This window comes from Ambystoma mexicanum, chromosome 6q (assembly GCF_040938575.1).
Source record: "Ambystoma mexicanum isolate Mex_15411 chromosome 6q, UKY_AmexF1_1, whole genome shotgun sequence".
Lineage (NCBI taxonomy): Eukaryota > Metazoa > Chordata > Amphibia > Caudata > Ambystomatidae > Ambystoma > Ambystoma mexicanum.
Genome location: NC_090937.1, coordinates 166,402,529 through 166,419,014, shown reverse-complemented (window position 1 = coordinate 166,419,014; position 16,486 = coordinate 166,402,529).

Below are 16,486 nucleotides of genomic sequence, written 5' to 3'. Positions count from 1 at the left end.
TACGTGGATTACTGGGGTTCGCGGGAAGTTTCAACACACGATTGGCCCTGTGTGAGCGGGATACGTGTATTACTGGGGTTCGCGGGAAGTTTCACACGCGATTGGCCCTGTGCGAGCGGGATACATGTATTAATGGAGTTCGCGGGAAGTTTCACTCGCGATTGGCCCTGTGCGAATGGTGTACGTGTATTACTGGGGTTCGCAGGGAGTTTCACACGCGATTGGCCCTGTGCGAGCGGGGTACGTGTATTTCGGAGGTGCGCGGGAAGTTTTCAACGCAATTGGCTCTGTGCGAGCGGGATACATGTATTAATGGAGTTCGCGGGAAGTTTCACTCGCGATTGGCCCTGTGCGAATGGTGTACGTGTATTACTGGGGTTCGCAGGGAGTTTCACACGCGATTGGCCCTGTGCGAGCGGGATACATGTATTAATGGAGTTCGCGGGAAGTTTCACTCGCGATTGGCCCTGTGCGAATGGTGTACGTGTATTACTGGGGTTCGCAGGGAGTTTCACACGCGATTGGCCCTGTGCGAGCGGGGTACGTGTATTTCGGGGGTGCGCGGGAAGTTTCACACATGATTATGCTGTCAGAGCTGGGTACGTGTATTACTGGGGTTTGCAGGGAGTTTCACACGCGATTGGCCCTGTGCGAGCGGGGTACGTGTATTTCGGGGGTGCGCGGGAAGTTTCACACGCGATTGGCCCTGTGCGAGCGGGATACATGTATTAATGGAGTTCGCGGGAAGTTTCACTCGCGATTGGCCCTGTGCGAATGGTGTACGTGTATTACTGGGGTTCGCAGGGAGTTTCACACGCGATTGGCCCTGTGCGAGCGGGGTACGTGTATTTCGGAGGTGCGCGGGAAGTTTTCAACGCAATTGGCTCTGTGCGATCGGGGTATGTGTATTACTGGGGTTCGCGGGGAGTTTCACATGCGATTGGCCCTGTGCAAGCGGGGTCCATTTATTTCGGGAGTGCGCATGAAGTTTCACACGCAATTGGCCCTGTGCGAGCGGGGTACGTGTATTACTGGGGTTCGCGGGAAGTTTCAAACGTGATTTGCCCTGTCCGAGCGGTGTATGTGTATTACTGGGGTGCGCAGGAAGTTTCACACGCGATTGGCCCTGTGCGAGTGGGGTACGTGTATTACTGGGGTTTGCCTGAAGTTTCACACGCGATTGGCCCTGTGCGAGCGGGGAACGTGTATTTCGGGGGTGCGTGGGAAGTTTCACACGCAAATTTGCTGTCAGAGCGGGGTACGTGTATTACTGGGGTTCGCAGGAAGTTTCACTCGCGATTGGCCCTGTGCGAATGGTGTACGTGTATTACTGGGGTTTGCAGGGAGTTTCACACCCGATTGGCCCTGTGCGAGCGGGGTACGTGTATTTCGGGGGTGCGCGGGAAGTTTTCAACGCAATTGGCCCTGTGCGATCGGGGTATGTGTATTACTGGGGTTCGCGGGGAGTTTCACATGCGATTGGCCCTGTGCAAGCGGGGTCCGTGTATTTCGGGAGTGTACATGAAGTTTCACACACAATTGGACCTGTGCGAGCGGGGTACGTGTATTACTGGGGTTCACGGGAAGTTTCAAACGTGATTGGCCCTGTGCGAGCGGTGTATGTGTATTACTGGGGTGCGCGGGGAGTTTCACACGCGATTGGCCCTGTGTGAGTGGGGTATGTGTATTTCGGGGGTGCGCGGGAAGTTTCACACGTGATTGTCCCTGTATAAGTGGAGTACATGTATTACTGGGGTGTGTGGGAAGTTTCACATGCGATTGGTCCTGTGTGAACGGGGTACGTGTTTTACTGGGGTTCACAGGAAGTTTCACACGCGTTTGGCCCTGTGCGAGCGGGGAACGTGTATTTCGGAGGTGCGCAGGAAGTTTCACATGCGATTTTGCTGTCAGAGCGGGGTACGTGTATTACTGGGGTTCGCGGGAAGTTTCACACGCGATTGGCCCTGTGCGAGCGGGGTACATGTATTTCGGAAATGCGCAGGAGTCTCACACGCGATTGGCCCTGTGCGAGCGGGGTACGTGTATTACTGGGGTTTGCCGGAAGTTTCACACGCGATTGGCCCTGTGCGAGCGGGGTACGTGTATTTCGGGGGTGCGCGGGAAGTTTCACACGCGATTGGCCCTGTGCGAGCGGGATACTGTATTAATGATGTTCGCGGGAAGTTTTACTCGCAATTGGCCATGTGCGAATGGTGTACGTGTATTACTGGGGTTCGCAGGGAGTTTCACACGCGATTGGCCCTGTGTGAGCGGGGTACGTGTATTTCGGGGGTGTGCGGGAAGTTTTCAACGCGATTGGCCCTGTGCGAGCGGGGTATGTGTATTACTGGGGTTCGCGGGAGTTTCACATGCGATTGGCCCTGTGCAAGTGGGGTCTGTGTATTTCGGGAGTGCGCGTGAAGTTTCACATGCAATAGGCCCTGTGCGAGCCGGGTACGTGTATTACTGGGGTTCGCGGGAAGTTTCAAACGCGATTGGCCCTGTGCAAGCGGTGTATGTGTATTACTGGGGTGCGCGGGGAGTTTCACACGCGATTGGCCCTGTGTGAGTGGGTATGTGTATTTCGGGGGTGTGTGGGAAGTTTCACATGCGATTGGTCCTCTGTGAACAGGGTACGTGTATTACTGGGGTTCGCGGGAAGTTTCACACGCGTTTGGCCCTGTGCGAGCGGGGAACGTGTATTTCGGAGGTGCGTGGGAAGTTTCACACGCGATTTTGCTGTCAGAGTGGGGTACATGTATTACTGGGGTTCGCAGGGAGTTTCACACGTGATTGGCCCTGTGAGAGCGGGGTACGTGTATTTCGGGAGTGCGCAGGAAGTTTCACACGCGATTGGCCCTGTGCGAGCGGGGTAAATGTATTTCGGGGGTGCGCGGGAAGTTTCACACGCGATTTTGCTGTCAGAGCGGGGTACGTGTATTACTGGGGTTCGCGGGGAGTTTCACACGTGATTGGCCCTGTGAGAGCGGGGTACGTGTATTTCGGGAGTGCGCGGGAAGTTTAACACGCGATTGGCCCTGTGCGAGTGGGGTACATGTATTTCGGAAATGCGCCGGAAGTCTCACACGCGATTGGCCCTGTGCGAGCGAAGTACGTGTATTACTGGGGTTTGCGGGAAGTTTCACACGCGATTGGCCCTGTGCGAGCGGGGAACGTGTATTTCGGGGGTGCGTGGGAAGTTTCACACGCAAATTTGCAGTCAGAGCGGGGTACGTGTATTACTGGGGTTTGCGGGGAGTTTCACATGCAATTGGCCCTGTGCGAGCGGGGTACGTGTATTTCGGGGGTGCGCGGGAAGTTTCACACGCAATTGGCCCTGTGCGAGAGGGGTACGTGGATTACTGGGGTTCGCGGGAAGTTTCAACACACGATTGGCCCTGTGTGAGCGGGATACGTGTATTACTGGGGTTCGCGGGAAGTTTCACACGCGATTGGCCCTGTGCGAGCGGGATACATGTATTAATGGAGTTCGCGGGAAGTTTCACTCGCGATTGGCCCTGTGCGAATGGTGTACGTGTATTACTGGGGTTCGCAGGGAGTTTCACACGCGATTGGCCCTGTGCGAGCGGGGTACGTGTATTTCGGAGGTGCGCGGGAAGTTTTCAACGCAATTGGCTCTGTGCGAGCGGGATACATGTATTAATGGAGTTCGCGGGAAGTTTCACTCGCGATTGGCCCTGTGCGAATGGTGTACGTGTATTACTGGGGTTCGCAGGGAGTTTCACACGCGATTGGCCCTGTGCGAGCGGGATACATGTATTAATGGAGTTCGCGGGAAGTTTCACTCGCGATTGGCCCTGTGCGAATGGTGTACGTGTATTACTGGGGTTCGCAGGGAGTTTCACACGCGATTGGCCCTGTGCGAGCGGGGTACGTGTATTTCGGGGGTGCGCGGGAAGTTTCACACATGATTATGCTGTCAGAGCTGGGTACGTGTATTACTGGGGTTTGCAGGGAGTTTCACACGCGATTGGCCCTGTGCGAGCGGGGTACGTGTATTTCGGGGGTGCGCGGGAAGTTTCACACGCGATTGGCCCTGTGCGAGCGGGATACATGTATTAATGGAGTTCGCGGGAAGTTTCACTCGCGATTGGCCCTGTGCGAATGGTGTACGTGTATTACTGGGGTTCGCAGGGAGTTTCACACGCGATTGGCCCTGTGCGAGCGGGGTACGTGTATTTCGGAGGTGCGCGGGAAGTTTTCAACGCAATTGGCTCTGTGCGATCGGGGTATGTGTATTACTGGGGTTCGCGGGGAGTTTCACATGCGATTGGCCCTGTGCAAGCGGGGTCCATTTATTTCGGGAGTGCGCATGAAGTTTCACACGCAATTGGCCCTGTGCGAGCGGGGTACGTGTATTACTGGGGTTCGCGGGAAGTTTCAAACGTGATTTGCCCTGTCCGAGCGGTGTATGTGTATTACTGGGGTGCGCAGGAAGTTTCACACGCGATTGGCCCTGTGCGAGTGGGGTACGTGTATTACTGGGGTTTGCCTGAAGTTTCACACGCGATTGGCCCTGTGCGAGCGGGGAACGTGTATTTCGGGGGTGCGTGGGAAGTTTCACACGCAAATTTGCTGTCAGAGCGGGGTACGTGTATTACTGGGGTTCGCAGGAAGTTTCACTCGCGATTGGCCCTGTGCGAATGGTGTACGTGTATTACTGGGGTTTGCAGGGAGTTTCACACCCGATTGGCCCTGTGCGAGCGGGGTACGTGTATTTCGGGGGTGCGCGGGAAGTTTTCAACGCAATTGGCCCTGTGCGATCGGGGTATGTGTATTACTGGGGTTCGCGGGGAGTTTCACATGCGATTGGCCCTGTGCAAGCGGGGTCCGTGTATTTCGGGAGTGTGCATGAAGTTTCACACACAATTGGACCTGTGCGAGCGGGGTACGTGTATTACTGGGGTTCACGGGAAGTTTCAAACGTGATTGGCCCTGTGCGAGCGGTGTATGTGTATTACTGGGGTGCGCGGGGAGTTTCACACGCGATTGGCCCTGTGTGAGTGGGGTATGTGTATTTCGGGGGTGCGCGGGAAGTTTCACACGTGATTGTCCCTGTATAAGTGGAGTACATGTATTACTGGGGTGTGTGGGAAGTTTCACATGCGATTGGTCCTGTGTGAACGGGGTACGTGTATTACTGGGGTTCACAGGAAGTTTCACACGCGTTTGGCCCTGTGCGAGCGGGGAACGTGTATTTCGGAGGTGCGCAGGAAGTTTCACATGCGATTTTGCTGTCAGAGCGGGGTACGTGTATTACTGGGGTTCGCGGGAAGTTTCACACGCGATTGGCCCTGTGCGAGCGGGGTACATGTATTTCGGAAATGCGCAGGAGTCTCACACGCGATTGGCCCTGTGCGAGCGGGGTACGTGTATTACTGGGGTTTGCCGGAAGTTTCACACGCGATTGGCCCTGTGCGAGCGGGGTACGTGTATTTCGGGGGTGCGCGGGAAGTTTCACACGCGATTGGCCCTGTGCGAGCGGGATACTGTATTAATGATGTTCGCGGGAAGTTTTACTCGCAATTGGCCATGTGCGAATGGTGTACGTGTATTACTGGGGTTCGCAGGGAGTTTCACACGCGATTGGCCCTGTGTGAGCGGGGTACGTGTATTTCGGGGGTGTGCGGGAAGTTTTCAACGCGATTGGCCCTGTGCGAGCGGGGTATGTGTATTACTGGGGTTCGCGGGAGTTTCACATGCGATTGGCCCTGTGCAAGTGGGGTCTGTGTATTTCGGGAGTGCGCGTGAAGTTTCACATGCAATAGGCCCTGTGCGAGCCGGGTACGTGTATTACTGGGGTTCGCGGGAAGTTTCAAACGCGATTGGCCCTGTGCAAGCGGTGTATGTGTATTACTGGGGTGCGCGGGGAGTTTCACACGCGATTGGCCCTGTGTGAGTGGGTATGTGTATTTCGGGGGTGTGTGGGAAGTTTCACATGCGATTGGTCCTCTGTGAACAGGGTACGTGTATTACTGGGGTTCGCGGGAAGTTTCACACGCGTTTGGCCCTGTGCGAGCGGGGAACGTGTATTTCGGAGGTGCGTGGGAAGTTTCACACGCGATTTTGCTGTCAGAGTGGGGTACATGTATTACTGGGGTTCGCAGGGAGTTTCACACGTGATTGGCCCTGTGAGAGCGGGGTACGTGTATTTCGGGAGTGCGCAGGAAGTTTCACACGCGATTGGCCCTGTGCGAGCGGGGTAAATGTATTTCGGGGGTGCGCGGGAAGTTTCACACGCGATTTTGCTGTCAGAGCGGGGTACGTGTATTACTGGGGTTCGCGGGGAGTTTCACACGTGATTGGCCCTGTGAGAGCGGGGTACGTGTATTTCGGGAGTGCGCGGGAAGTTTAACACGCGATTGGCCCTGTGCGAGTGGGGTACATGTATTTCGGAAATGCGCCGGAAGTCTCACACGCGATTGGCCCTGTGCGAGCGAAGTACGTGTATTACTGGGGTTTGCGGGAAGTTTCACACGCGATTGGCCCTGTGCGAGCGGGGAACGTGTATTTCGGGGGTGCGTGGGAAGTTTCACACGCAAATTTGCAGTCAGAGCGGGGTACGTGTATTACTGGGGTTTGCGGGGAGTTTCACACGCGATTGGCCCTGTGCGAGCGGGGTACGTGTATTTCGGGGGTGCGCGGGAAGTTTCACACGCAATTGGCCCTGTGCAAGCGGGTACGTGTATTAATGGAGTTTGCGGGAAGTTTCACTCGTGATTGGCCCTGTGCGAATGGTGTACGTGTATTACTGGGGTTCGAGGGGAGTTTCACACGCGATTGGCCCTGTGCGAGGGGGGTACGTGTATTTCGGGGGTGTGTCGAGTTTTCAACGCGATTGGCCCTGTGCAAGCGGGGTCCGTGTATTTCGGGAGTGCACGTGAAGTTTCACACGCAATTGGCCCTGTGCGAGAGGGGTACGTGTATTACTGAGGGTTCGCGGGAAGTTTCACACGAGATTGGCCCTGTGCGAGCAGTGTATGTGTATTTCGGGGGTGCGCGGGAAGTTTCACACGCGATTGGCCCAGTATAAGTGGGGTACATGTATTACTGGAATGTGTGGGAAGTTTCACATGCGATTGGTCCTGTGTGAGCGGGGTACGTGTATTACTGGGGTTCGCGGGAAGTTTCCCACGCGATTGGCCCTGTGAGAGCGGGGAACGTGTATTTCGGGGGTGCGTGGGAAGTTTCACATGCGATTTTGCTGTCAGAGCGGGGTACGTGTATTACTGGGGTTCGCGGGGAGTTTCACACGAGATTGGCCCTGTGCGAGCGGGGTACATGTATTTCGGGGGTGCGCGGGAAGTTTCACACGAGATTGGCCCTGTGCGAGCGGGGTACATGTATTTCGGGGGTGCGCGGGAAGTTTCACACGCGACTGGCCCTGTGTGAGCGGGGTACATGTATTTCGGGAGTGCGCGGGAAGTTTCACACGCAATTGGCCCTGTGCGAGCGGTGTTTGTGTATTACTGGGGTTTGCGGGGAGTTTCATGCGTGATTGGCCTTGCGCGAGCGGGGTACATGTATTTCGGGGGTGCGCGGGAAGTTTCACACACGATTGGCCCTGTGTGAGTGGGGTACATGTATTACTCGGGTGCCCGGGAAGTTTCAAATGCGATTGGCCCTGTGCGAGCGGAGTACGTGTATTACTGGGGTTCACGGGAAGTTTCACACGCTATTGTCCCTTTGCGAGCGGGGAACGTGTATTTCGATGGTGCGCGGGAAGTTTCACACACGATTGGCCCTTTGCAAGCGGGGTACGTGTATTACTGGGGTTCGTGAGAAGTTTCACTCGCGATTGGCCCTGTGCGAGCGGTGTACGTGTATTACTGGGGTTCGCAGGGAGTTTCACACGCGATTGTCCCTGTGCGAGCGGGGTACGTGTATTTCGGGGGTGCGTGGGATGTTTCAAACGCGATTGGCCCTGTGCGAGCGGGGTACATGTATTTCGGAGGTGCACGGGAAGTTTTGCACGCGATTGTCCCTGTGTGAGTGGGGTACATGCATTACTGGGGTGCCCGGGAAGTTTCAAATGCGATTGGCTCTGTGCGTGCAGGGTACGTATATTACTGGGGTTCGCGGGAAGTTTCACACGCGATTGGCCCTTTGCGAGCGGGGAACGTGTATTTCGATGGTGCGCGGGAAGTTTCACACATGATTTTGCTGTCAGAGCGGGGTTCGTGTATTACTGGGGTTCGCAGGGAGTTTCACACTGTGCGAGTGGGGTACGTGTATTTCAGGGGTGCACGGGAAGTTTCACACACGATTGGCCCTTTGCGAGCGGGGTACGTGTATTACTGGGGTTCGTGAGAAGTTTCACTCGCGATTGGCCCTGTGCGAGCGTTGTACGTGTATTACTGGGGTTCGCAGGGAGTTTCACACGCGATTGTCCCTGTGCGAGCGGGGTACGTGTATTACTTGGGTTCGCGGGAAGTTTCACACACGATTGGCCCTGTGCGAGCGGGGTACGTGTATTTTGGTGGAGCGCGGGAAATTTCACACATGATTTTGCTGTCAGAGCGGGGTACGTGTATTTCGGGGGTGCGCGTGAAGTTTCACACGCGATTTCGCCGTCAGAGTGGGGTACGTGTATTTCGGGGGTGCAAGGGAAGTTTCACACGCGATTGTCCCTGTGCGAATGGGGACATGTATTACTGGGGTGCGCGGGAAGTTTCACACGCGATTGGCCCTGTGCGAGCGGGGTACGTGTATTATTGGGGTTCGCGGGAAGTTTCACACGCGATTGGCCCTGTGCGAGCAGGGTACGTGCATTTCGGGGGTGCGCATGAAGTTTCACACAGGATTTTGCTGTCAGAGCGGGGTATGTGTATTACTGGGGTTCGCGGGGAGATTCACACGCGATTGGCCCTGTGCGAGCGTGGTACGTGTATTTCGGGGGTGCGCAGGAAGTTTCACACATGATTGGCCCTGTGCGAGCGGGGTACGTGTATTGCTGGGGTTCGCGGGAAGTTTCACCCGCGATTGGCCCTGTGCAAGCGGTGTACGTGTATTACTGGGGTGCGCGGGAAGTTTCACATGTGATTGGCCCTGTGCGAGCGGGGTACGTGTATTTCGGGGGTGCGAGGGAAGTTTCACACGCGATTAGCCCTGTGCGAGCGGGATACATGTATTTCGGGAGTGCGTGGGAAGTTTCACACGCGATTGGCCCTGTGCGAGTGGGGCACGTGTATTACTGGGGTGCGCAGGAAGTTTCACACACGATTGTCCCTGTATGAGTGGGGTACATGTATTACTGGGGTGCGCGGGAAGTTTCACCGCGATTGGCCCTGTGCGAGGGGGTACGTGTATTACTGGGGTTTGTGGGAAGTTTCACACGCGATTGGCCCTGTGCGAGTAGGGTACGTGTATTTCTGGGGTTTGCGGAAAGTTTCACACACGATTGGCCCTGTGCAAGCGGTGTATGTGTATTACTGGGGTGCGTGGGGAGTTTCACATGCAATTAGCCCTGTGCGAGCGGGGTACGTGTATTACTGGGTATCGCGGGAAGTTTCACACGCGATTGGCCCTGTGCGAGCGGGGTACGTGTATTTCGGGGGTGTGCAGGAAGTTTCACACACGATTTTGCTATCAGAGCGGGTTACATGTATTACTGGGGTTCGTGGGGAGTTTCACACGCGATTTGCCCTGTGCGAGCTGGGTACGTGTATTGCTGGGGTTCGCGGGAAGTTTCACAAGCGATTGGCCCTGTGCGAGCGTTGTGCGTTTATTACTGGGGTTTGCGGGGAGTTTCATACGCGATTGGCCCTGTGCGAGCGGGGTATGTGTATTTCGGGGGTGGCGGGAAGTTTCACACGCGATGGCCCTGTGCGAGCGGGGTACATGTATTTCGGGAGTGCGCAGGAATTTTCACACGCAATTGGCCCTGTGCGAGTGGGGTACGTGTATTGCTGTGGTTCACGGGAAGTTTCACACGCGATTGGCCCTGTGCGAGCAGGGTACGTGTATTTAGGGGGTGCGCGGGAAGTTTCACACGCGATTGTCCCTGTGCGAGTGGGGACATGTATTACTGGGGTGCGCGGGAAGTTTCACATGCGATTGGCCCTGTGCGAGCGTGGTACGTGTATTTCGGGGGTGCGCGGGAAGTTTCACACGCAATTGGCCCTGTGCGAGCGGGGTACGTGGATTACTGGGGTTCACGGGAAGTTTCACACGCGATTGGCCCTGTGCGAGCAGTGTAAGTGAATTACTGGGGTTCGCGGGGAGTTTCACACACGATTGGCCCTGTGCGAGCGGGGTACGTGTATTTCGGGGGTGCACGGGAAGTTTCACACATGATTGTCCCTGTGCGAGTGGGGAATGTGTATTTCGGGGGTGCGCGGGAAGTTTCACACGTGATTTTGCTGTCAGAGTGGGGTACGTGTATTACTGGGATGCGTGGGAAGTTTCACACGCGATTGGCCCTGTGTGAGTGGGGAATGTGTATTTCGGGGGTGCGCGGGAAGTTTCACACGTGATTTTGCTGTCAGAGCGGGGTAAGTGTATTACTGGGGTTCGCGGGGAGTTTCACACGCGATTGGCCCTGTGCGAGCGGGGTATGTGTATTTCGGGGGTGCGCGGGAAGTTTCACACGCGATTGGCCCTGTGCGAGCGGGGTACGTGTATTTCGGGGGTGCGCGGGAAGTTTCACACGCAATTGGCCCTGTGCGAGCGGGGTACATGTATTTCAGAAATGCGCAGGAAGTCTCACACGCGATTGGCCCTGTGCGAGCGGGGTACGTGTATTACTGGGGTTTGCGGGAAGTTTCACACGCGATTGGCCCTGTGCAAGCGGTGTTTGTGTATTACTGGGGTTCGCGGGGAGTTTCATGTGTGATTGGCCTTGTGCGAGCGGGGTACATGTTTTTGGGGGGTGCGTGGGAAGTTTCGCACGCGATTGTCCCTGTGTGAGTGGGTTACATGTATTACTGGGGTGCCCGGGAAGTTTCAAATGCGATTGGCCCTGTGCGAGCGGGGTACATGTATTACTGGGGTTCGCGGGAAGTTTCACACGCGATTGACCCTGTGCGAGCGTGGTACGTGTATTTCGGGGGTGCGCAGGAAGTTTTCAACGCGATTGGCCCTGTGCGAGCGGGGTATGTGTATTACTGGGGTTCGCGGGGAGTTTCACACGCGATTGGCCCTGTGCGAGCGGTGTATGTGTATTTCGGGGGTGCTTCGGAAGTTTCACACGCGATTGGCCCTGTATAAGTGGGGTACATGTATTACTGGGGTGTGTGGGAAGTTTCACATGCGATTGGCCCTGTGCAAGCGGGGTCAGTGTATTTTGGGAGTGCGCGTGAAGTTTCACACGCAATTGGCCCTGTGCGAGCGGGGTACTTGTATTACTGGGGTTCGCGGGAAGTTTCACACGCGATTGGCCCTGTGCGAGCGGTGTATGTGTATTTCGGGGGTGCGTGGGAAGTTTCACACGCGATTGGCCCTGTATAAGTGGGGTACATGTATTACTGGGGTGTGTGGGAAGTTTCACATGCGATTGGTCCTGTGTGAGCGGGGTACGTGTATTACTGGGGTTCGCGGGAAGTTTCACACATCGATTGGCCCTGTGCGAGCGGGGAACGTGTATTTCGGGGGTGCGCGGGAAGTTTCACACGCGATTTTGCTGTCAGAGCGGAGTACGTGTATTACTGGGGTTCGCGGGGAGTTTCACACGTGATTGGCCCTGTGAGAGCGGCGTACGTGTATTTCTGGGGTGCGCGCGAAGTTTCACACGGGATTGGCCCTGTGCGAGCGGGGTACCTGTATTTCGGGGGTGTGCGGGAAGTTTCACACACGATTGGCCCTGTGCGAGCGGGGGACATGTATTTCGGAAATGCGCAGGAAGTCTCACACGCGATTGGCCCTGTGCGAGCGGGGTACGTGTATTACTGGGGTTTGCGGGAAGTTTCCCACGCAATTGGCCCTGTGCAAGCGGTGTTCGTGTATTACTGGGTTTCGAGGGGAGTTTCATGCGTGATTGGCCTTGTGCGAGCAGGGTACATGTATTTGGGGGGTGCGCTGGAAGTTTCGCACGCGATTGTCCCTGTGTGGGTGGGGTACATGTATTACTGGGGTGCCCGGGAAGTTTCAGATGCGATTGGCCCTGTGCGAGTGGGGTACGTGTATTACTGGGGTTCGCGGGAAGTTTCACACGCGATTGGCCCTGTGCAAGCGGGGTACGTGTATTACTGGGGTTCGCGGGGAGTTTCACACACGATTTTGCTGTCAGAGCGGGGTATGTGCATTACTGGGGTTCGCGGGGAGTTTCACACGCGATTGGCCCTGTGCGAGCGGGGTACGTGTATTTCGGGGGTGCGCGGGAAGTTTCACACGTGATTGGCCCTGTGCGAGCGGGGTACGTGTATTAATGGAGTTCGCGGGAAGTTTCACTCGCGATTGGCCCTGTGCGAATGGTGTACGTGTATTACTGGGGTTCGCGGAGAGTTTCACACGCGATTGGCCCTGTGCAAGCGGGATATGTGTATTACTGGGGTTCGCGCAGAGTTTCACACGCGATTGGCCCTGCGCAAGCGGGTTCCGTGTATTTCGGGGGTGCGCGGTAAGTTTCACACGTGATTTTGCTGTCAGAGCGGGGTACGTGTATTACTGCGGTTCGCGGGGAGTTTCACACGCGATTGGCCCTGTGCGAGCGGGCTATGTGTATTTCGGGGGTGCGCGGGAAGTTTCACACGCGATTGGCCCTGTGCGAGCAGGATACGTGTATTAATGTAGTTCGCGGGAAGTTTCACTCGCGATTGGCCCTGTGCGAATGGTGTACGTGTATTACTGGGGTTCGCGGGGAGTTTCACACGCGATTGGCCCTGTGCAAGCGGGGTATGTGTATTTCGGGGGTGCGCCTGAAGTTTTCAACGCGATTGGCCCTGTGCGAGCGGGGTATGTGTATTACTTGGGTTCGCGTGGAGTTTCACACGTGATTGGCCCTGTGCAAGCGGGGTCCGTGTATTTCGGGAGTGCGCGTGAAGTTTCACAGGCGATTGGCCCTGTGCGAGCGGTGTATGTGTATTTCGGGGGTGCGCGGGAAGTTTCACACGCGATTGGCCCTGTATAAGTGGGGTACATGTATTACTGGGGTGTGTGGGAAGTTTCACATGCGATTGGTCCTGTGTGAGCGGGGTACATGTATTACTGGGGTTCGCGGGAAGTTTCACACACGATTGACCCTGTGAGAGCGGGGAACGTGTATTTCGGGGGTGCGCAGGAAGTTTCACATGCGATTTTGCTGTCAGAGCGGGGTGCGTGTATTACTGGGGTTCGCGGGGAGTTTCACACGTGATTGGCCCTGTGAGAGCGGGGTACGTGTATTTCAGGGGTGCGCGGGAAGTTTCACACGAGATTGGCCCTGTGCGAGCGGGGTACGTGTATTTCGGGGGTGCGCAGGAAGTTTCACACGCGATAGGCCCTGTGTGAGCGGGGTACATGTATTTCGGAAATGCGCAGGAAGTCTCACATGCGTTTGGCCCTATGCGAGCGGGGTACGTGTATTACTGGGGTTTGCAGGAAGTTTCACACGCGATTGGCCCTGTGCAAGCGGTGTTTGTGTATTACTGGGGTTCGCGGGGAGTTTCATGCGTGATTTGCCTTGTTTGAGCGGGGTACATGTATTTCGGGGGTGCGCAGGAAATTTTGCACGCGATTGGCCCTGTACGAGCGGGGTACGTGTATTACTGGGGTTCACGGGAAGTTTCACACGCGATTGTCCCTTTGCGAGCGGGGAACGTGTATTTCGATGGTGCGCGGGAAGTTTCACACACGATTTTGCTGTCAGAGCGGGCTTCGTGTATTACTGGGGTTCGCAGGGAGTTTCACACTGTGCGAGTGGGGTACGTGTATTACTGGGGTTCGTGAGAAGTTTCACTCGCGATTGGCCCTGTGCGAGCGGTGTACGTGTATTACTGGGGTTCGCAGGGAGTTTCACACGCGATTGTCCCTGTGTGAGCGGGGTATGTGTATTACTGGGGTTCGCGGGAAGTTTCACACACGATTGGCCCTGTGCGAGCGGGGTACGTGTATTTTGGGGGTGCGCAGGAAATTTCACCCATGATTTTGCTGTCAGAGCGGGGTACTTGTATTTCGGGGGTGCGCAGGAAGTTTCACACGCGATAGGCTCTGTGCGAGCGGGGTACATGTATTTCGGAAATGCGCAGGAAGTCTCACACGCGTTTGGCCCTGTGCGAGCGGGGTACGTGTATTACTGGGGTTTGCAGGAAGTTTCACACGCGATTGGCCCTGTGCAAGCGGTGTTTGTGTATTACTGGGGTTCGCGGGGAGTTTCATGCGTGATTTGCCTTGTTTGAGCGGGGTACATGTATTTCGGGGGTGCGCAGGAAGTTTTGCACGCGATTGTCCCTGTGTGAGTGGGGTACATGTATTACTGGGGTGCCCGGGAAGTTTCAAATGCGATTGGCCCTGTGCGAGCGGGGTACGTGTATTACTGGGGTTCACGGGAAGTTTCACACGCGATTGTCCCTTTGCGAGCGGGGAACGTGTATTTCGATGGTGCGCGGGAAGTTTCACACACGATTTTGCTGTCCGAGCGGGGTTCGTGTATTACTAGGGTTCGCAGGGAGTTTCACACTGTGCGAGTGGGGTACGTGTATTTCAGGGGTTCACGGGAAGTTTCACACACGATTGGCCCTTTATGCGAGCGGGGTACGTGTATTACTGGGGTTCGTGAGAAGTTTCACTCGCGATTGGCCCTGTGCGAGCGGTATACGTGTATTACTGGGGTTCGCAGGGAGTTTCACACGCGATTGTCCCTGTGCGAGCGGGGTACGTGTATTTCGGGGGTGCGCGGGATGTTTCAAACGCGATTGGCCCTGTGTGAGCGGGGTATGTGTATTACTGGGGTTCGCGGGAAGTTTCACACACGATTGGCCCTGTGCGAGCGGGGGGGGTATGTGTATTTTGGGGGTGCGCAGGAAATTTCACACATGATTTTGCTGTCAGAGCGGGGTATGTGTATTTCGGGGGTGCGCGTGAAGTTTTACACACGATTTCGCTGTCAGAGCAGGGTACGTGTATTTCGGGGGTGCAAGGGAAGTTTCACATGCGATTGTCCCTGTGCGAGTGGGGACATGTATTACTGGGGTGCGCGGGAAGTTTCGCACGCGATTGGCCCTGTGCGAGTAGGGTACGTGTATTACTGGGGTTCGCGGGAAGTTTCACACGCGATTGGCCCTGTGCGAGCAGGGTACGTGCATGCCGGGGGTGCGTGGGAAGTTTCACACAGGATTTTGCTGTCAGAGTGGGGTATGTGTATTACTGGGGTTCGCGGGGAGATTCACACGCGATTGGCCCTGTGCGAGCGTGGTACGTGTATTTCAGTGGTGCGCAGGAAGTTTCACACACGATTAGCCCTGTGCGAGCGGGGTACGTGTATTGCTGGGGTTCGCGGGAAGTTTCACACGCGATTGGCCCTGTGCAAGCGGTGTACGTGTATTACTGGGGTGCACGGGAAGTTTCACATGTGATTGGCCCTGTGCGAGTGGGGTACGTGTATTTCAGGGGTGCACGGGAAGTTTCACACATGATTGTCCGTTTGCGAGCGGTGTACGTGTATTACTGGGGTTCGCAGGGAGTTTCACACGCGATTGTCCCTGTGCGAGCGGGGTATGTGTATTACTGGGGTTCGTGGGAAGTTTCACACTTGATTGGCCCTGTGCGAGCGGGGTACGTGTATTTTGGGGGAGCGCGGGAAATTTCACACATGATTTCGCTGTCAGAGCGGGGTACGTGTATTTCGGGGGTGCGCGTGAAGTTTCACACACGATTTTGCTGTCAGAGCAGGGTACGTGTATTTCGGGGGTGCAAGGGAAGTTTCACACACGATTGTCCCTGTGCGAGTGGGGACATGTATTACTGGGGTGCGCGGGAAGTTTCACACGCGATAGGCCCTGTATAAGTGGGGTACATGTATTACTGGGGTGTGTGGGAAGTTTCACATGCGATTGGTCCTGTGTGAGCGGGGTACGTGTATTACTGGGGTTCGCGGGAAGTTTCACACGCGATTGGCCCTGTGCCAGCGGGGAACGTGTATTTCGGGGGTGCGCGGGAAGTTTCACACGCGATTTTGCTGTCAGATCGGGGTACGTGTATTACTGGGGTTCGCGGGGAGTTTCACACGTGATTGGCCCTGTGAGAGCAGGGTACGTGTATTTCAGGGGTGCGTGGGAAGTTTCACACGAGATTGGCCCTGTGCGAGCGGGGAACGTGTATTTCGGGGGTGCGCGGGAAGTTTCACACGCGATTGGCCCTGTGCGAGCGGGGTACATGTATTACTGGGGTGCCCGGGAAGTTTCAAATGCGATTGGCCCTGTGCGAGCGGGGTACGTGTATCACTGGGGTTCGCGGGAAGTTTCACACGCGATTGGCCCTGTGCGAGCGGGGTACGTGTATTACTGGGGTTTGCGGGGAGTTTCACACGCGATTGGCCCTGTGCGAGCGGGGT